The sequence below is a fragment of the Panthera tigris genome, chromosome D4 (genome assembly GCF_018350195.1).
Source record: "Panthera tigris isolate Pti1 chromosome D4, P.tigris_Pti1_mat1.1, whole genome shotgun sequence".
NCBI lineage: Eukaryota > Metazoa > Chordata > Mammalia > Carnivora > Felidae > Panthera > Panthera tigris.
The window spans coordinates 70131323-70153853 of record NC_056672.1 but is presented as its reverse complement, the minus strand read 5'-3'; the positions used below and the strand labels follow the sequence as shown (position 1 = coordinate 70153853).

The window sequence follows — 22531 nt, the reverse complement described above, 5'->3', positions numbered from 1 at the left end:
GGGGAGAGGGCTCTGTGTCTGTGGATGTGGACCTGTTGTCAGTGCACGGGTGGGCGTGTCGGCGTGTGCACAGGCGGGTGTGTGTTGGGGTACACGTACGTGTATGTAAGTAGGTGGAAGCGTGTGGGTGTATGTGCGCGCTCGCAACGCCAGGGGCTGCTGAGCTCCTGCCCGAGGTGGGAGCAGTCCTTCATTTCGACACCGCACGACTGTCCCCGCGTAAGTACAACGGCCGGCAGCGGTTAGGAAGTGCGTCTTTGTGTTTTGGGGCTCTCCCCGTTGTGGCCTAGAGCCCAAGGTGTGGACGGGGATGCTTCCGGCTCACCGGCTCTCCAGAGCCGTCGCGCTGCCCTCCTCGTTGTGGCAGCCGGTGGCCTGGTGTCAACGCAACAAAGCCATCTGCGGGGAAGGAGGCAGCTGATACACAAGGTGGGGCCGCATTGGGGTGGTAGCCAACCATCCCTCACTCTGGAGCGGTCTGAAATTTCAGTCTGTGGTCCCCTCCCCCAACATGAATATTTAAATAATGTTAATGACCCTTTCGGGACTGTCTGGAAATCCTGAGAGGACACACGCTGAAACACCCTACACAGAAAACAGCATTTTTAAAAAGCAAGCAGTTATCTTACTCTGCACGCTCTCTGCAGAGGAAAATAATATAAGGCCAGGTTTCTTGAATTCAGCCTTCCACTAGGAAGGATGGGGGTTTTTCATTTTCCTATTTATTCTCTCTCCAGCTTTGTAAGTCAGAGCGCCTTACCCTCCTTGGAGTTTCCATTTCTAGGTGGGCCTGCTTCTTTCTGAACCCCTGGCCAAGGTCCTGGGGTCCTCTTCTGAGACTCAGTGCTGCCTGCCAAGCACAGCAGGAAAGACAGCTGCCGGGGTCTGGTTCTTCTTTCCTAATCCACAAAGGTCCTTGATCTCCAGTACAAAGAAATGATATCATTGGGAACTGCCCAGAAAGCCTGTCCACACTATTGACACATTAACAACAGCACCCTCTGCAGAAAAGACTCCTTTCCTGTCTTGAGCTGTATTCACACCTTTCTGGGAGGAGGGGGATAAAGTCTACAATGGAGAAGTCAGCTGATCTCTTCAGGGTTCCTGAATGTCAATAGGCTTCTTTTTCTTGCCTTTTAGGAATGGTTTCACCAGCCTCCTTGTAGGTCTCTACTCTTGAATTTCAATAGAATTTACTGACCGGTGGTCAGAGATTATAGAGCATTATCCTCAATCAATTCCTGTTCCTTCCCTTTCTTCCTTCTTTCCTTCCTTCCTTTCTTCTTTCCTCCTTCTGTCCCTCCCTTCCCCCTCTCTTCCTACCTTCTTTCTTTCCCTCTTTCCTTCCTTATAGCTCCTCCTGTCACTGACGTAAGGAGTTAAATATCTGAGTGCCCTACATCATGGTCTATTTTTAACATTTTACTAACATGTGAAAAACTCACATTGAAATGAGCATGTTTGGGTACAGTTATTTATTTATGTGGACCACAGACTCTCCAAGGAAAGATTCTAAAATTACAGCAGAGGTGAGGTTTTAGAAACAGTATTATGGCAGGTGCATCATGACTTTCTTCCTATGTTTCTAAATTAAAATAAATGTAAAGTTTATAAATCAAATTTGTTTCATCACTAGAGAGTACAGTGATTCACACCAGCTGAATTACATCCTCCCTAAAGCAATGCCAATTTTAATATTCATTTTAATTTAATATTACTTTTCATATTGGTTAATTAATATTAATTTTTTAATATTAATTTTAAAGCTCTGGTATATCCTACAGAAAACTATTGGGAATATTAATTTAGGAAAAATGCATATTCAACAGATATTAACTTACAAGAACATTTCCTTTTCTTCCATCTTATGTTAAAGAAGTAACCATGATTATATTAAACATTTTTAATATAAAATGCTTGGTGCATATCAGGTGCTCAGAAATATTCGTTTAATTTGTTCAATGAAATCAATGCGAGGGTATGACCATCTATGTATGAAAGTAAAAACTGTTTTTAATTAGCATTTTCTCATTTATTTCCCCCTCAGTCAGTGGTTCTCAGTTGAGGGTGATTTGACTCCCCAGGGGACATGTTGGCAATGTTTGGAGGCATTCCCGATTGTTATAATGGGGGGAGGGTGCTACTGACATCTAAGGGATAAGGTCCCAGATGTTGCTGACCAGCACCCCGGCAACAAAGGATTACCATGTTCCAAATGTCAATGGTGCTGAGGTTGAGACATCTGGCCTTGGACTCAAAGCCAATACCAAGGACCACAGACATCAGAACCACCTCTGCGCTCACTAAAAATGCAGATTTCTCGGCCCCACCTTTACCTACCGAGTCAGAATCCCTGGGGGCAGGGCTAGGAAAAGTGTTCTAACAGCTTCCACGTGATCTTAAGAACATGAGAATATGAGAAACGCTGGAGATGGGGAAAGCTGGCTTTATCACCCAGCACATTCTTATGGGTACATCACATCATTTGTCTCTTAACATGATAATGGTTATTGGAGCTGAGGATATTTTATGAAAGAAGCACATTTAGTCTCCTAGATGCACTACAGAAGCCCATTTGAAGCAAAGAAAGGGCTACTAATTTTGTGGGGGAAAAAAAAACATAGTTGAGATGTGTGAATGTTTAATACTCCCAAAGGCCCTACAGCATCTAGGACACAAAACCTATGGAAATTTTGCTTAGCCGGGAAAGAACTCAGGACTTCTTTCACTATGGCCTAATGTACATATCTGCCCATTTTGGATCTGCTATGTTGCTGGAGTGACATAAACTCTGCCCCGAGGGACAGTGACCTCCAAGGGACCCAAGAAATACAATGTACCTGCCGAAGAAACACCAAAAGTAAAGGCTTTTTGGGAAAAAGGTCAGCCTAGATACAGATTGACAAAGCTCTTCTCTCTCTCTTCCCAAACTAAGCACAATGAACCAAGTCCTGCAAATACTGGTCTTTCAGTAGCCACATGTCCCTAAACTTAGAGAAAAGTAGAAACTGAAAAAAAGACTCAGTGAGTCCCTCAGAGAGATCATTTGCAAACCAAAAGGGGAGGTCAAGGGAGGCCCATCATAAAAGAGAACTTGCCACTTCCTCCTTCTAGCAAGGAGCAACATCAAAAAACATCAGCTGGTTGTAATCTTCATATGTTAAATGTGCCCCACTGAAAATGAAGATTTACTAGGAAGAAGGAAGAGGAAGAGGAATAAGGGGTGAGGAGGAGGGAGAGGAGGAGGGGATTAAGGAAAAAGACCAACACCAAAAAGGCTGGCCCCCATGAAACCAATAGCCTTAGATCTGTGGGGCTTTCCCCACAAGCAACAGGTGAGGTCACTGGAAAGTTAGGAACAATCCCAATCCCAAGGGCATCATGGGACCAGATGCACCACTGAAAATGTATGAGAAGAAACAAACTGGGGAAAATATTTGCAACATACATAAAGATGAATTACTATGTGTACTATGTGAAGAGTTCTTACAAATCAATAAGAAAATTGAAGAAAATCGCCAAATACCTAATAGGAAAAGGAAAACAGTCGTTTATAGATAAATAATGCTCAAACTTCATAATTAAAGAAATGTAAGTGACAATATTGGGACAATATATTTTGCCTATGATATTGGTAAATACATAAAATACAAATTTTATTTCTTGTTGGTGAGGGAATGATGAAAATTAAGTGATTGTACTCTGTGGATGGGAATATACATTGATATTAATACATTGCTAAATTCAGAAGACAATTTGGTGATATCTCTTGAGATAAAAAAATATTCATACACTGTTCAAGTGCAATTCACTTTGGGAATCTATGGAGATTGGGGGTGGGGTGGGGAGAAGTCAGAGAATGAGAAATTCCTGATCACCAAAAAGGCCAAAAGCAAAAGAGTTTTTATTTAATATACACTTTTAAAGTTGTTTGCTGTGCTCTGTTGTGATGTAAGTACTTCTGGTAACCTCTTAAAACAGCATTTGTTTGGAGAGCCAAAGGCAAAGGGCTTGTATGAGGCTTGGTACAGGGTGGATATCAGGCAAGATAATGTGAGATGAAGAAGTCAAACTAAATAAGAAATCAGAACAACAAGTGAGTAGAACTCACCCCACCCCACTTGAGTTAACCCCTTGAGTTAAAAGCCCATAAAAATAGTGGGGTGGGCACTGGACATCTTCTACTCTGTCAGTAGGGGTTCAAATAATTTTACTTTAGATATAAAACGAAAAATTTATCCCTGCTGGCTGCAGGACTTGGGACAGCCAATCAAGTCCTAGGAGCCGTACGGATCATTTGCTTGCTTTCTAAATCAAATAGTGGTTTTACCTTATTCATGTGGATGTTTTGTACGTCTATGGATTTGCCACTTAACACGGTTCTCCACTGATCCCTGATTCTTACTGAAAGGCAAAACGGGCATCTCCAGATAACGTGGCGTTTTCATAAAAGGGATGACCCATCATGGAGTGTTTTAACTGTCAACGTTTGGAGTGTACCACACATAAGACTGACACAGGTCAGTCAATGGATGTTTGTTTGGACTTGCAGTTATGTTTTATCAAATTAAAAACACCCTTCTCAAAGTCAACTCTTCTCTAAGGTCAGACCTGGTTGCTAAGTGGCAGTCAGATCGAAAGCCTGCAAATCAGTGTTTTTCAAGGTAGCTCACGTCAAGAGTAGCCAGAAAAAAAGAAAACAACAGATTTTTCCCCCTAGATCTGAGCCCCAGGAATCTGTATCTGTTTAAGCTTTCCACATGATTCTGTTGCCCAGCCTGGTTTAGGGAGCACTTGGGGTGGACACAGTCCTGAGGCAGAAGGGGAGATCATGGACACAGAAATAGGGACAGTGTCATATGAGAATATTTGGCTCTAGGACTGTGTTTCCTCCCATTCTTGGCCTCATTTGTGATGCCTGCCTTTCCTTCCTTTCCTCTCCAGGGTCTGTGGCTTCCTTTGCCCCAGTACATTCCTTTCCTGCCTGTTCCACATTTATTTCCTTTTCCTGCATCCTCACACTTGGCCTCTCCTTTGCCAAACCTTCTAACACAAGGAAAGGGTGACCTCATGACATTCACCCCTGCCGTTTGAGACTCTTTTTTCAAAAGACCTTTAAAAACACTCCAAGTGAAACATTCCAAAACCCAAACAACTTTTGTCCATCTAATTGTCTTTATTTTGTCCCACATTGTAGCTGGCCTGTGCCTTCTTCTCTACCTTGGCAAAGTGACATCGCATCATCCAGACTGCCCATTGTAATAAAGCTTTAAATGGTAGCATAATAAACAGAGAGTCATACAGTATTCCAAACTAAAATCTTCAATGAAAAGCAGCAACATGGGGAAGCCCTGTGTTGGGAAGGGTGGAGGAAAAATGCTATTTGCAGAGGGGAAGGGCAGGGTGGGGAAGGAAGAGGGCACAGAGGACAGAGTACCCCAGTGAGGGAAGAAGAAGTCACCCACGGCTACATGAGATGATTGTAGCCCACATCCTTAGCTCCAGAGGCCTCAGAGCTCATGTGCTAACGACAAGAACATACTCACGTATTACTTGGTAGTTAGGAGCAACAAAGCCCTATGATGCACAAGTTCTTTGTTTCCTGGCTAAGGATTTTATCTCATTTAACGACTGAAGCATTTTAAAGATCTGCTGGGAGAGCCCAGGAGGCTCAGTGGGTTGAGTGTCTGACTCTTGATTTCAGCTCAGGTCATGATCTCACAGTTCGTGGGATCGAGCCCCACATCAGGCTCTGCCCTGACAGTGCGGAGCCTGCTTGGGATTCTCTCTCTCTCCCTCTCTCACTGCCCCTTGCCACCCCCCCCCCAATAAATATATAAATATGAAAAAAATAAATATATGAAAAATCTACTAGAGGCACCTGGCTGGCTCAGTTGGCAGAGCATCCGTGGTCTTGAGGTGGTGAGTTTGAGCCCCACGTTAGGTGCAGAGATTACTTTAAAAAAAAAGTACTAAAAATTCCAGAGTTCATTCCCTAATGGAGACAAAGCCTAAAATGAGGTACTTTTCAAAGCATGACATTGAAAACATAAAATATGGCCAATATACTTGGACCGTACAAAGCATGTTCACGGGGTGCTGGGAAACAGTGTCTGCCATGGCCAGGATAGTCCTTGCTGAGTAAACTCAGTGGATTTGCTTCTCATGAACGATCTGGGTTTTAAATGCAAAACCACCTTTCTTTCTGGTGGTGTTTAATCCCTTTTCAATTTTAGGTGAAGATGGAGAATTGTTTTTTTAGTTCTTAAAAAATGGGACTGTAATATTTTCCCAGTAATTCCCAAGTTTCCCTCAGAACTTGGGAGTACAGGCTGTTTGTTCATTTATGGAAAGAACCATAAAGACTTTCGGTAATATCAGGGGTGGAGAAAGACTAAATCTTGACATCGTAAATAACTCGGATGGTCGCAGAGGTACTTTTCGCAGTAGTTTCTGACTTACTCATCAAATGTTTTGATATGGAGACCTACCCAGGGAGAAAGCAGGCTTTTTCCTTCTACAACACTGTGTTCACATTACTTTACTTATCCTAGTGTTAAGTAGGATGATGAGCTATATTGTGAAGGCATTTTAAGTTTACATGCATGGGGTAAATTAATTACTTCCCTAAATAGCCACCAAGATTATAAAGTGTTACGATCATTTAAATATGGAGAATGCTAATCGCTGCTTCTACAGTATGTTTAAAGCCTCTGTTGGGATGGGACCATGGCCAATAGAAAATCACCCGAGAAGCCACCATAGCTTATGATAAAGTCAACTAAAGCACACAGAGCCACATGATCCGTGCAGACTCTGTACCTCCTCAGGTCAACGCTTTCTCCAAGGCATCCTCTTCTTCTCCTCTCCCCCTTACTTTCCGTCCTTCCTCCCTCTTTCCCTCCCTGGTTCCTTTTCTTTTTAGACCAGTGCCTGGTTAATTTTAGGAGCAGGCACTGCAAACTCAAATACCTTAAGAAGTCTGACAGATAACAGAAATGGGTAAAGCTGCCAGGTATCTGAAACAGTTTGTGTCTCCCATGAAGGGCTCAGGCACTGAGGAGCCTAGGTGCCGGACTGCTAAGTAATTTATAGACTGGTCGAGATAAGATAGGCAGGCACAGAGACGAGGACGGCGTGTTTAGACAGACAGCTGCTGCTGCTGCTGCTCCCGTTTTTTATTTTAAGCATTTTTTTTCTTTTTGAACTCAATTGGGATGGGGGAGGGCATATCGAGATGCCAGAGACAAGAGAATAAGACCTAGGGAGAAAAAAAAACTACTCGTCACCCAAGCCACGTTCCTCATTTTACGGTATAACCAAGTGTCCATGAAATATAGAGTCTCTGGAGCGAGAGGCCTGGGATCGAATCCTGATCTGTCCCCTATTAGCTGTGTGAACTTGGGAAAGCCGTCTCTCTGAATCCTCACCTGTAAAAAAGGCAGATCAGAATTTCTACCATATATGGTTGCTGTGAGTGTAATGAGATCATCCACGTAAAGCTGCAAGCTCAGAGCCGGCGGCAAGGTCAGAACTCAGGGTCAGTTGTCAGTAGCGAAGCAAATGAATCCTAGATGGATCCTACAGCATTTGAGTAGAACCGCCCAGCAAGACTGGGTTAAAGTCAGGACTCAGATGCAGGCCTGCTCACTCCCAGCCTGGTGAGAAGTTCTTTGCTGCAAGCTTGCTTCCTTTGGCATTTTTATTACTTTGAAAGTGAACACCAAACAACAAGAATTACACGGGACGGTGAGGGGAAGCCCGGGTATTAAGGCCAGGCTCAGATCTGTGGCCCATCTCTGGGGGTCTGGCAGTAAGGCCAGACAAGGTGCAGAAGCAGGGGTAGCGTCGTATTGGCAGCCCGGGCACCCAGGGTGGGCTGTGCTGTCAGTGGGGTTTTGCTTTGGGTTCTCTTAAAGCCTCCAGCCCATTCTCAATCGGGTTCATGGACCTGAACCCGACGGAGGGGGCTGGGGATGAGGGCTCCCCACTGACACTCAGGTGTGCTGTGCTTCGTGCCCACTCTCGGAAAGGGATGCCTTCTGGGCACTGTATCCAGAGGGCCCGGTTCCCACAGGAGTAGGCATCATCTTATCCCAGGGCAGGGACCCTGCCATGCTGAAATGAGCAGAGTCAGTGTCCCCACCGTCTGCCCCCGCCCCCCTCTTCTTCCAGCCTTGGCATCACCTACCGCTCTTGTTTTGTGTGCCTTGGGATCACTCAGTCTGCCCTGGATCCACCAGCTCTGGAAGCCATTCTCCCTCACACTCCTCTCTTCACCTACAAAGTCCTTCTCACCAGTCCTTGCCTGTCCAACTCCTCCCCTTCCAAGGCCTCTTCCTCAGCCTGCCCCAAAGGCTGCTCTTCCCCAACCACAATCTTCTTCCCCCCATTCCCATTATCTTGACCTTCCCCTGGGTAGAGACATTCTACTGAGTGCACCCTAGAATCCTGCCTGAGGCCCAGCATCTTCCCGTGCGTATCCATCCAACCCACATATTCCAGCCAAACTCCATACATGCCTCCCCGCCACTCATCTTCCCTGCATTTCCTGACTTAGGGTCTTGTGGTCCCCATGGTCACCTCTGCCTTCTTCTTCACTGAGGTCCAGCCACTGTGGTTTCTCTTACTGTCCCCACTGCTTCTGCATAGTCCAGTCCTTCCTCCTTTCTGACCTGGACCGTCACCGGCCTCTTGACAGGCATCTCTGCCTTTGGCCTCTCCATCTTGTCCATCTTTCACAGGGCACCTGAGTTCACCTCCTAAACCAATCTCCAATGGTTCCTCTTGCCAAAATTAAAACTCCTTCTCATTCAATCATCTATCCATTTCACAGATATTTATTAAGATCCTGTCATGTATGAAATACCCTGACATGTGTTGGGGAGGTGGCAGTGAACAGTCATATGCTTGCTCTCTCTCTGGAGGGGGCGATGAGTGTTCTTGCTGTTTCTTCCAGACTACTGTCCTCCTTTCTCAGTAAGTCGCCCTCCCTCACCACTTGAAGATTTCAGCAGCTGTCACTCTGTCCACCAACACTCTGATAATAAATCATTATAATAAAATGCTCTTTTCAACTAGTCCCCATTTGAGTAGGTTTCTAGGAAATGTCTTCACAAGTTTATTTATTTTGAGAGGTGGGGGAGGGGCAGAAAGAGAGAGAGAGACTGAGAGAGAAAGAGAGAGAAACAGCAAATCCCAAGCAGGCTCTGCACTGTCAGCACAAAGCCCAACGTGGGACTCAAACCCACGAACCATGAAGAGAACATGACCTGAGCCAAAATCAAGAGGTGGATGCTTAACCAACTGAGCCACCCAGGCACCCCTGGAAATGTCTTTTTAAAAGCAAAGCACCAACTCACAAAAATAGCCTTTTGAAACACATTGAATAAAATAGTTCTTAAGCTTTTAGGTTAAAAAAATATATGCACTTTTAAAACACCAAATAAACTAGACTTTCCTGTAAGGCAAATGCCAAGGAGAATTTGGTACTTTGTATGAAAGGACCTCAGGACCCTTACATTTCTAAAATTTACCATGGGTGAATTTGGTTGGCCTTTCCTTTTCCTCTCCTATTTTCTGTGCCATTCTTCTCTCTTTAACTCGTTAATCGCAAACCCAGCTCTTCTCAGACATGTCACTGGCACAAAAAACGTGTGGCTTGAAAGTTACGGAGTCCCTCCACAAGGAAAACATACTGTATGGTCTTTGCTCTGGATCTGAACTCCAAGTGAAAGGGTGCTTGTGACATTAACAGGTTCAACATTTCCCCAAGAAAAGAAGAGCACTTGTGGACCACAGACAGGAGGTGGGTTCCAGGCGGGACCTTCCACAGGTTACCTTACCTGCCTGTGCCTCAGTTTCCCAATCTTTAAAATAGGGACGATTACATAGTATCTATATCATGAGCCTGTGGTGAGCACTGGATGAGGTAATGCTAACAAAGTCCATAGAACCTACCTTTTCGATTCTCAGTAAATGTTAGCTACTGTTTATAATTTTTCTGTTCCAGTCTGTTGCTCTGTAATTTCCCTATGTTCAGTCCCAAAAGCCAGAGTGGTCTTAGATCAGATCATTTCTTGACTCATTCCTTCTCCTAGGGGATCATAACTATTTTCCTGTTGTTAAATTTTAATTAAGACATTTTCCCAATTTTAAAAGAAATTTGTCCTCATTGTATGGAAAGCAATAAATTGTGGGCTCTGGAATATTACAGACTTCAGACTGAATCCTGACTCCACTCTTACAGATTTTATGACCTTGGGAAATTGTTATGTTCTCAGAGCATCGATTTCTTCATCTGTCGTACCGATGGGACAAGGAGGGTACATACCTCACAGTGTAGTTGTAAGTGTTAAATAAAACAATGCAGGTAGAGTAACATAGTGCCTAGCCCTTGGTGAATGCTGGGAAAGCAGTGGGGGACAAATCAGGAAGGGAAGAAAGAAGCAAAGAAGGAAGGGAGAGAGGAAAGGAGAGAAGGAGGAAGGAAGGAGAGAGGGAGGAAAGGAGAAAGGGTGAGAGGAGAAAAAAACAGGAAGGTGGGTCAAGACTATTACAGGATAAGAAAAGTTTGATGAAGTCCACATGGAAGAAAAAGGTTCATTTTAATAAACTGTCAAATATGATGAAAAATGCTTAGAAACAGGATGCATTTTTTTTATTTGAAAAAGAAGAAGATTCTCTGCCTCTTTTTGCAATGCCATTTCTCTTAAGAGGGATTTTCCTATGTCACTCATGGGATAAACTTAATATAAACTTGGAAAGTTTTTTCATATTTGGGTTTTGTTCATATTTTCTTTGCAAGAACCAACATATTTAAAACACATTAAGAATAATAAAAATAGTGGCTCTTACTGGATAAATGTTTGTCTATTTCTCAACCTTAAATGAGCTTTTATTTTCAAAATTCCCAAAGGATTTAGTGACATTAATTTGAAAAATCACCCTTAAAATCTGAATCTGTTTAAATATATGGTACGTCTCATGGAAAAAAAAACATGCAACACAACATTCAATAAACTGATTTTTTTACTTAAAAGTTAATAAATGCTATAAAAATGCAGGTATCTTAGGAACAACTGAATTAAGAAACTGCCCTCAGCTCAGGCCTGGTGGGTACAGGGGTCTCCTAATAAATATTGTAGGATATCTGTATGCTGAATTTCTCCGGATTCATTGAAAGGTATATTTATTCACCAAGGGCCCAGCTTTCCTTATTTACTGAAGACGCAGTTCTGTTTTATCATATTCATGAATCACAGCAGTAGAATGATAACGAAAATGTAATCAGAATGTTGTCAGGATGAGGGCCCAAGGGCAAGTCTGAAAAACAACCAAATCTTGGGGATGTAAATCGAATCTTATCCCACCAGGTAAACTCCAGCTTTGTATTGAAGAACAAATGCAAACAAAACTACATAAAAGCTCCCTTATTGATCAGGGACTGTGAGACCTACTTTATATATTTGCATATAAGCACTGTCATTTTGTTCTACCAGGCAAAGCCATATGACAGTCATTAGGAGCAAAGGCAGCCTGGTTAGATCAGGGCTCTGAGACTCCTTAGCTGTGTCCTTGGACAAGTTACTTAGTCTCTCTGTACCTTTTCTTCTTCTGTAAATTACTCATAGTATCTATCTCATAGGGTTGCATAATAATCCAATAATATAATACCCTAAGCATCCAGGGCAATGCCTGACAGACACATGGAAAGTTCTCAATAAGTTAGAATAAATAAATATTATTTAATGAATATCACTATTGATATACTAAATATTATTCTCATTAATTTTTTTTTTTTTTTGTAAATGGAACTAGACTAGAAATTCATCATGTTACAGATGAAAACTCACCAGTCTAAGAGCCTATGGAGAGCGTGATGGCGGATTCAGTACCCTACCCACTAGCCCAGTTCCCTTTGGGAAAGGAAGTGGGGACTGCAGCAGCTGGGATCTTTTCTTTTTCAGAAATAGACATAAGAGTGCTGAGCTAAAATAAATGTCGTATCTCCACGGGCTCATTTCTGAGGAAGCAACAACAATAGGCTCAAGTTACATCGAAACAACCTAGCTCTTGGTGTGTAAGCCTGTTTGTGTTTGGCAGTCTCTCCTAGCCAGTCAATCACCTAGTCTGAGCATGTTTTCTCTCTTTACACACAACCTACACGTATGTCATGATTTTCACCGTGCTAACTACAACTTTTTACTCCAACAGAAAAAAAGCAAGGAGGGAGGCCATTGGGGGATGGGTTGAAGAAAGAGATGGAAGAGGAAGGCATTTGATCATTTACTGAGAGGAACACTAGATGCTCACTTAACACAGTCTTAAATACTTGTATAATGAAGCAAGATGTTTCTGCCTATGAATCCAACAGGTATTCCTGAGAATTACACTCAAGATTTATGAGGCCTCTGTGATGCCCACCTTGTTTCGGAAGGACAAAGTCTACGAATAATTTTTTTTCAGGAATAACCTGTGACCATTCTAAACCCTCCCAGACATTCATAACTTGTTAAATGAACTAGATCTAGGCAAACCCCTGCTTAAGTGGGAACCAGACTGGCAGCTTAGACCCATGGCTTCTGCCAATGGCTTTCGCATTTGGTTTGCTTAACTTAGTTCTCTGGGAAGTCGTAGACTCCGGTACTTGCCAATGAACCACTCATAAGACGATAGGCTTATCTGCAAATGGGCTCTGACCTACACGAACAGAGACTATTTCTAGAGCTTTATCATCATTAGTTGCTCCCACTGCTGGAATGCTAGAAAGGTACATAAGAGGAAATGCACTGGTGTATTCAGGAAATATTTGTGAATGTATCAGAACTTAGACTTGGAATATCCAGGCCACTGTCATCTATTTTAGGAGGTGACCACTTAGAGAGAGGGGAATTTTACCAAGTATAAGCGCAAGACATTTTAAAAACTGGGATGATGAAGTTATCTGCAGAAAATGAAATCAGGCCAACACCAATAGCCCAGCTAAAATTACAATTCTAGAATGGGCTTCAGAAAAATCATAACTTGCCCAGATTAAGGGGAAAAAAGCTTCATTCAAGAGAAACAAACAAAATGGGGACAGAATTTCCTATAGTTTCACTTCACAGAGAAAACCAATGAGGTACAGATCTTGACATGGATCAGGTTTGGAAGCCTTTATTTCCAGAAAAAAAAAAGAAGTCAGGAGAAGTCTGTTGATAGGCTATCAGTATATTTTGTGAACTGAAATGGTGTATCTGTCTGATTTAAAGCCTAATACAACCTATTGTTGTTCCTGATTGAATAAAGTCATAATAAAAAAAATCCAAAACCACAAATAATTCCAAACCATAATAATCAAATGTATTAAGCAATTATCTTCATCTCCTTTGCAACACCCCTTCTGATTAGGGCTGCCAAACTTAGCAAATTAAAATATAGGACACCCGGTTAAATTTAAATTTTAGGTAACCAATAAACCATTTCTTGGTATGTCCCATGTAATATTTGGGACACACTGATGCTAAAAATATATTCATCACTAATCTAAAATTCAACTTAATTGAGTATCTCATGTTTTATCTGGCAAAGCTACTTCTGCCCCATCCTTAGAGCTCCTCTGATTTAGCTAATAGTAAAGCTAACTTGCATTTATTAATACTCAAATAGAGAGGTTAAACATTGTCTTTCTGCCAGGTTCAAATGCTCACTTTGAGATCTTTGATAAGTTGCTTCATTTGACTGTGTCACAGTGGCCACATCTGTAAAATGGGATTAGTAAGAGTCCCTCCCTCCCTCTCAGGGTCAGTTTGGAGATTATAGAAGATGGTACATGGAAGGGCCTAGCACAGAACCGAGTGCATAGCAAATGCTCAGTCAGTATTAGCTATTGGTGTTGGCAAGGGAACATGATGAAAGATAAAATGACAAAGAAGTACCTGAGATCTGTCTTTTGCCAGGAATAATCCTTATCTATACGTAGACAATGGAGAGCTGTCAATGGCTATGACTTCATTTATTTGACTTTCATTTTATTTGACAAATAGGAAGTAACACTTAGGAATAATAATTACCAATACTGATGCAGCCTATTACAGTTTACAGCACAGCATTTCACATTTATTACCTGGTAATAATGCAACATGCGTATTCCAAAAAAAAATTCAAGACAGTAATTCTCAAAGAGGGGGTATTGTGAAAACATAGCTGTATGGTCTTGGTATGACTCTCACCCCCTTCTGAGACCCACCACTCTAGACAGTTTCAAGGATTAAAAAAAATCTACAATAAAATACTTCCTTTGGCAAGGAAGCAGGTTTAGAGCAGTCCTTTTGTATGTACACAACATAGAAATGACTTCTGGTCCCAAACATGTCTTTCTGTCCTGAACCCCCACACAAAATAATCCTCAGTGTCGTCATCATCAAATACAAAGGGCAACTGGCTCGACACAGCTGGCCAACAAAAGACCCTCAGCAGAATGGCTTTTTAAAAGCCAAGTCCAAAGAAAGCTGCAACCTGTGGCCTCTATTCATCACCGGAAGATTCTAAATGCTTTCCCCCTTTTGTAACTGGAGAACATCTGGCTTCCAGAACAATCTCTCTCCCAGGGGTAAGTTTTACATATAGAGAAGCAACATCCTTGTTTTTAACGTTGCTTTCTCACGTCCTTGATTAGGAAACATGCCCTTTTCAAAGTAGTTTTACAGGCAGAATCCCAACCCGCCTAAATGGTACCCATCTTGTTTCGTGCCTAAGCAAGAAATATTGTATATGTTGTTAAATTAATTAAACAAAGAAGCCATTAGACCGATATAGCTTCATTGCTATCTCCGCCTATGTAAGCAAACCAAAATCTAAGCCTGTAAATACCTCAAGGTTATAAAATCAAAACCTTAAGGACAACCAATCACAAGAGCCAACTAGGCTTTAAGCTATAGGCAATCAATAATTCCCTTTCTTTGCTTCTGCCTGTTCTCTATAAAAATCTCTCCCTGAGTTCCCATCTTTGGAGCCTTGCAAACCACTTCTGATTCAGCACTGCCCAATTCAAACTGATTTTTGCTCAGATAAACTCTTAAAAATTCTAATATGTCTCAGTTTATCTTTTAATAATGTAAGTAAGTACAAGGCTTATTTCTGAAGAAAAATTCTGGTGTGCTAGGATTTTCTGTGTTCTTTTTTGCAAATACTTAAGTTTTCAGCATCTTGGTATAGAACAAGAGGGCAAGGGACAGATGGCATTTGGGATTTAGTTGGTGTACATATTTGATTAAAATGGCAGACAAATCACATCGTTTCTGCTCAGAAGATATTTCTTTAACATAGATTGATAGAGTTTCAACATGACTGATGTAGTTTTGAATAGTGATCAAATCAACAAAATTCAAGAAAACAATGCATAGCCCAGCGGGTGCAACTTCTGGCTCCTAGGAATATGCACCCAGCTGAATAAAGCCAAGAGGGTTCCAGGGCAGGCGTTGGCGCTGGGCAGTTTACTCCCCAGAAGAAAGGAAGCCCTGGGACCAGCAAATTCATTTAAAATCTAGCATTAAGTACCTTCCTAGTCCTTTATTTGCAACACTACTCTTAAACATATGTAAAGCAATTCCCTTTCTAACTTGCCTTGCCCACCAGACATTAAAATGCGAGGTTGGGGTTTAGGCATTTTATGGGGTTTTTTAAGATTAACAGGATGCATTTAAATTCCCTTTGAGAAGACACCTAGATATTATCATACGTAAAAGGTAACACTGAGGAGGTTGCCAAGAGCTGGAGGGAGGAGGGAATGGGAAGTAAGTCTTTAATGGATACAGAGTTTTAATTGGAGATGAATAATGAAATGAATGAAAAGGTTCTGGAGACAGACGGTGGCTATGGTCACAGAAGAACATGAAGGGCATGATGCTACAGAACTGCACACTTACAAATGGCTAAAGGGGTAAATTTTGTTTTGTATGTTTTACCACAATAAAAAAAACTGATACGCTAATAAAGGTGATTAAAAACATTTTTAAAGGTGAGATGTAAAGGAATAATAACCAGACAGAAAGTGGGAGAGAAAGAAATGGAAAGAAAAGAGACAGATGAACCCGCACCCCCACCCAGGGCAGTGGTGGGCCGGTGGAAGTGATACTAAAGAGGAAAAGTAAGTTGAGCCCCCTCCACCACCCCCGAGTCAGGAAGAGGATACCTCACTCAGAAAACATGGACTGAGCGCTTGAGAGAGGGTGCTGTGTGTGGTGAACAGTTTGTCAACAGAGCCCACCCCTCAGCAAATAAAGGCAATCAAGCCATTAAAAAATTCACTGCATACAAATGGCCAACAAACACATGAAAATGTACTGAGCATCATTACCCATCAGGGAAATGCAAACCAATACCACTCAACACCCACTAGGATGGTTACAATAAAAGCACAGACAATAGCAAGTGTTGACTAAGATATGGAAAAAGCAAACCTCTTATCTGTTGATGGTGGGAGTGTAAAATGGTGCAACCACTTTGGAAAACAATCTAACAGTTCTCCACAAAGTTAAAAATACATTTACCATATGGCCCAGCAATTCCACTCCTGGGTCCATAGCCATGACACATGAAAACATAGGTCCATGCAACAAAGACTTGCACATTCACAGAAGCACTATTCATAATAGGCAAAAAGTGGAAACAACTGAAAAGTCTACCAACTTGGAAAGGATCAAGAAGCAAAGCAAAACACTGGAATACCCGTTAAATGAAATACCATTCAGCACTGAAGGAAATGAGATATTGGTTGAGGACACAACATGGATGAATCTTAAAAACATCAGGCTAAGTGAAAAAAACAGACACAAAAGACTACATGTTATATGATTCCATTTATATGAAATGTCCAGAACAGGCAAACCTATAGAGACAGAAAATATGTGTTTGCTTGGGATTGTGATGGGAAAGGAGATTATCCATCACTGGGCATGAGGGATCTTATATGGAAGTGATGAAATCTTATGAATTTGGATTACAGTGATGGTTGGTAAATTTAAAAGTTGTTAAATTATAGACTTAAATGTGTGAACTTTATGGTATATAAATTATACACCTCAATTAAGTTGTGTTTTAAAAATAAAGGGACGGTATGGGGTGCATGGGTGGCTCAGTAGGTTAAGCGTCTGACTCTTGGTTTCGGCTCAGGTCATGATCTCATGGTTCATGAAACTGAGCCCTGTGTCAGGCTTTGTGCTGACAGTGCAGAGTCTACTTGGGATTCTCTCTCTCCTTCTCTTGTCTGCCCCTCTCCTGCTCAGGCTCTCTCTTTCTCAAAACAGGTGAATATTTTTTCAAAAATTTTTAAAAAGGAATGGTAAAAAATGAATTGAATTGTAATTTAGAGACTCTAGCACATGCAAAACAAACAAAAACACTGAGGAAAGTGGCATATGAGGGGAAAGCAGGAAGGGAGCCTCAAGAGAAAGACCCTGAGGTGAGCACATCGGGACCAAGTTTGGGGAAGGCCAACAGTCCAGCCTAATCAGTCTAGATAAAGATTGGTCTTCATTTGTTCATTCATAGATTTATTCATTCAGCAAATACTAACAGTTGCATATGATGTGCTACACACTCAGCCAGATGCTGGGGACACATGCCCTATGGCAATTACATTCCAGCAGGGGAGACCAGATATTTTGCATTGACCTCTGTGGTTATTTATGTGAGACTGGCTAGGGAGGAGTACTAGGTTCAGTGAAAGCATGTAACAAACAAGACTTGTCAGAAAGTGCTGTTCAAGGAAATAATATTTGGGCCAAAGACTGGAATATAAAGAGAAGTTAATTGGGAAGGAGAGGGATAGAGAGGAGGAAGACCAAGGGAGCAGTCAATAAAAGAATGGGGTTCTAAAAAGCAGAGCACCTGCCAGAGTTTGGTTAAGGTGCTCAGGGCAATGGAAAGGCCAGCAGGCTTGAGCAGAGGGATGTTATCAGGTTGGTCTTTAGAAAAGATCACTTTGGCTACAAATAGTGCAGGTGGAGATGGCAAGTTTGGGTACAGAGACACAGTGGAAGACAAGGCTAGAAATGAAATTACAGTTAGAGTAAGGAAATCTTCAATGCCAGGAGGAGATGTCTAAGCCTTGGTCAGTGTTCAAAAGGAATGGAATCAAAGGGTTTGGGACAGGAAAGTCCTTTCTCAGGCTCATTGGGAACTGGAGAGCCAGGAGCATTGATAGGGCTCATGTGGCCACACCTGACACTGCCTCGGTTGAATGCTGAGACAATGTTTTCCCAAACTGACCACAAAAGTCACCTGGGGTGCTCATTAAAAATGCTAATTCTCAAACTCAGATCTCCTGAATGTGAATTTTGAAAGGAGAAACCTGGGAAGCTGTATTTTTACTATTGTTTTCTACACTGCTGCAGGAGATTCTCATAGTCATGCAAGTTTTAGAAAATACTGATCCATACCTTTTAAAAAAATCAATGTCTAGGCAAGCAAAAAACAGAATAGGACATAATATAGAAGTTATCCTGGAATATGAGTTCCCTTTTCTTCTAGTTAACAATGGTAAGTGTCCATGGATAGATCACACACACACACACACACACACACACACACACACACACACACAGGAATATTACTTAGCCATAAAAAAAGGATGGGATCTTGCCATTTGTGACAACATGGATGGACCTAGAGGGTACTATGCTAAGTGAAATAAGTCGAACAGAGAAAGACAAACCCCATATGATTTCACTTACGTGTAGAATCTAAAAAACAAAACAAATGAAAAAACAAACAAAAAGCAGAAATAGACCCACAGGTACAGAGAACAAAATGATGGTTGCCAGAGGGCAGCAGATGTGGGGGATGGGCAAAATGGGTGAAGGGGACTAGGAAATATAGCCTTCCAGTTATGGAATGAATAAGTCACAGGGATAATTTATAATGAACTTATCCATTCATCTGTTGATGGACACTTGGATATATTATGGTCACTTTTTTTTTAGTTTATTTATTTAAGTAATCTCTATATTCAGTGTTGGGCCTGAACTCATGACCCCAAAATCAGGAGTCACACGTTCCACTGACTGAGCCAGCCAGGCATCCCTACTATGTTCACTGTTTAAAAGTTGTTTTTACCTGTTCTTGTTTCAAGAGAACCACTAACCTAGTTCAGCCTGTGCCTGTTCACAAGAACACAAAGATAGGGGCGCCTGGGTGGCTCAGTCGGTTAAGCGGCCGACTTCGGCTCAGGTCATGATCTCGCGGTCTGTGAGTTCGAGCCCCGCGTCGGGCTCTGTGCTCACAGCTCAGAGCCTGGAGCCTGTTTCGGATTCTGTGTCTCCCTCTCTCTGACCCTCCCCCGTTCATGCTCTGCCTCTCTGTCTCAAAAATAAATAAACGTTAAAAAAAATTAAAAAAAAAAAAAAGAACACAAAGATAGTTATACTTTAGGACAGCTCCTATATTATATCTTATTCTGTTTTGCTGCTTGCCTAGACATTGATTGAAAAAAAAAAAGCATGGATCAGTATTTTCTACAACTTGCATGACCGTAAGAATCACCTGCAGCAGTGTAAAAAAACAAAAGTAAAAACAGCATAAGGAGTATAGTCAGTGGTATTGTCATGGTGTTGTACGATGACAGATGGTAGCTAGACTTGTGAGCATAACATAACATTTAGACTTGTCAAATCACTATGTTGTGTCCCTGAAACTAATGTAACATTGTGTTAACTGACACTTGAATTAAACAAAAAAACGTGAACATGGTATAATAAGAAAATAGTAATGGGTGTGTCTAATATTGGTTTTTGGCATCTATGGCATTGGCACTGAAGAAAAGTAGGTACAATTCTTGGTAGATCTGAGAATATCTGTTTCCCAGGGCTGCCATAATAAGTTACCACAAAATTGGTGGCTTAAAACAACAGAAATTTATTCTGTCACAATTTTGGAGGCCAGAACTTTAAAATCAAGGTATTGGCAGAGCTATGCTCCTTCTGGAGGTTCTAGGGGAGCATCTTTCCCTGCCTCTTCCAGCTTGTCTGGTGGCTCCATGTGTTCTTTGGTTTGGGCCTTCATATACTCCAATCTCTGCCTCTGTCTGTTCACATGGCCTTCTTTTCCAGGTGTGTTTCCTCTCTTTCTGTTTCTTATAAGGACACATATCATTGGACTTAGGATCTACTGGTTTAATCCAGGATGACCTCATCTAGAGATTCTTAATTGAATTGCAAAGACTCATTTTCCAAATAAGGTCATATTTACAAGTACCAGGGTTTAGGTCTTGGACATCCCTTTTTTGGGGGAAGAATGGGTTCACAATTCAACCTACTAAGCCAAGTGATTTAAAATTGTTGAGCAGGCCCATATGATGTTCCTACTCACATAAGTGTATTTAGAGGGTGTTTTTAATATAAATGCTCCTAGCTCAATGTTCCTCAGAATGACAGAAGTTTATTTACGAATGAATTCACTCTTCTGAGTCATGTCCATTTTTAGTAGCACGACTTTGTCATTTCAAACTAAGATATAGTATTAAAAGGTTACCTGTAGTAGACAAAATCACATTCAGACAATTATGACATTGCAAACAATTTTGTACCATTTTAAGAAAGAAAATTTCTAAGCATGAAGATAGGTACATCTATTATAAAAAGAGCAATATGGAGGAAACCAAACCATTACAATGATTGCTCCTGATATTCCCCTTGGCAAGTGTCAATGAATCAAGTTTTATTGTAGTTAGAGTTTTAACAGAATAGTTTGTTTTCCCAGGGCAGAAGACAGGGATAGCTAATATTGCAAGGATATGTAAAGTAGTTATTAGAAACAGTAATAGTGGTACACATATAGATATATGATGAGGAGTCTGTAGTTAATTAATGAACATCAGGCACTTACAGACACAGGAAAAAAATAGTACTTTGGATGGGTACAAAGACAGGATGGATACATAAAGCAGTGTAGGGTAGGAACCACAGTAATAACTAAAGGAAAAAATTGATGATTGCTACATAATTGGGAAACTCAAAGCAGAAGATCTAAACAGAAGTACTTCCCTAAGTTATATCCACCAGAAGTTTCACAAATTCTTTAGGGAGAATAGACTGACATTAATAGAGGAACTTAATAATATTTGTAGAAATTTATTGGTGTATTTATATATATTTCTATTTTGCTTAACTTTTTAAAGTGTATGGTATCCATTCTTCAGGTGGGTTCAGTTCTTGAGAACTAAAAATCCTCTGTTCTTATTAAACATTCCCAGCTATTTATTAAAGAAGAGGAGAGATCAAGAATGACATCTCAACTGGCCAGACCCAAATACAACTTCAGTCAAGATCCTGGTTGCAAGGATCAGTGGACTGATTAAGTAGCTACCTTAGAAAATGAGACCTGGGGGCACCTGGGTGGCTCAGTCGGTTAAGTGCCTGACTCTTAGTTTCAGCTCAAGTCATGATCTTGTGGTTTGTGAGATTGAGCCCTGCATCAGGCTCTGCGCTGACAGAACAGAGCCTGCTTGGGATTCTCTCTCTCCCTCTCTGCCCCTCCCCTGCTCCCACCCTCTGTCTCTCTCAACATAAATAAATTAACTAAACAAATGGGACTTGGACAAGACTTGCTTCTATCAGAACATGCCATTTGCTTTTATAACACAAACTCTAGTCTCTCTGATCATTTCAATGTCTGCACTACATCTGCAGCTACACTAGTAACACATTTCAGAAATGAATTCTTAAAATGATGACAGATTCCAAAATAGCAAATAAAAATCCATCAAGCTCATCCACCCATCCCTCTCTGTCTGATGCGGTTATAGATACAAACTTCTGTCTTTGCAATAACAGCCAGTGAAACGCAAATACACCATTGAATCTATATTATTGTCTTGCTAATTCTGCTAAACATAATAACATAATTTTAAGAAAATGAACTTTCAGTACTGGATAGTTAAATTGTTTAGATTAGTTGACTCTTTTGACCAAGCAGGTGATTACCCCATCTTTCATTTAATTTCACTGTGGCATTTTTGTTTGCTTTCTCTAACATTTTCAACACAGATAATTTAAGTCCAGCCTTCACATTATAAAGGAAAGCTTGAATAAATTCATCCTGTATATTCTTTTGCACAATCTCTACTGATAAATCCAGGAGTGAAATATCTCTAGGGATATCTCAATGTAAAAAGGGACACCACTTGGGGTACCTGGCTGGCTCAGTTCATGGAGGAGGTGACATTCAATCTTGGGGGGTTGTGAGTTCAAGCCCCATATTGGGCTTAGAGCTTACTTTAAACAGGTGGGGGTGGGGTGGGGTAGATAGTACTTTTTGTTTTTCAAAGAAAAATTCGCATGTGGCATATATTTAAATTCTAGTCATTCAAGCAAAAATGTTAGAAAGCCTCCTACTCCCAGCCTCTGTTAACTGAAATATAAACAGAATTTTAAGAAGGAGGAACCATTCTTTTGTGTCTAATCTAGTAATAGAGGGCAAGTGGTTGAGTCTGATACACTTTGCTATGGATTCTTCAATCTAGGCAATGATTATAAATTTATGCATTTAATTT

The 22531-nt window shown here is 41.3% G+C and overlaps 1 protein-coding gene across 6 annotated transcripts in view; it reads right to left on the bottom strand.

The window, feature by feature from the left end:
- The window catches only part of PALM2AKAP2 (PALM2 and AKAP2 fusion), a 505394-nt gene that overhangs the window by 105910 nt on the left and 376953 nt on the right, over positions 1 to 22531 (bottom strand). The gene's annotated exons all lie outside the window — the stretch shown is intronic.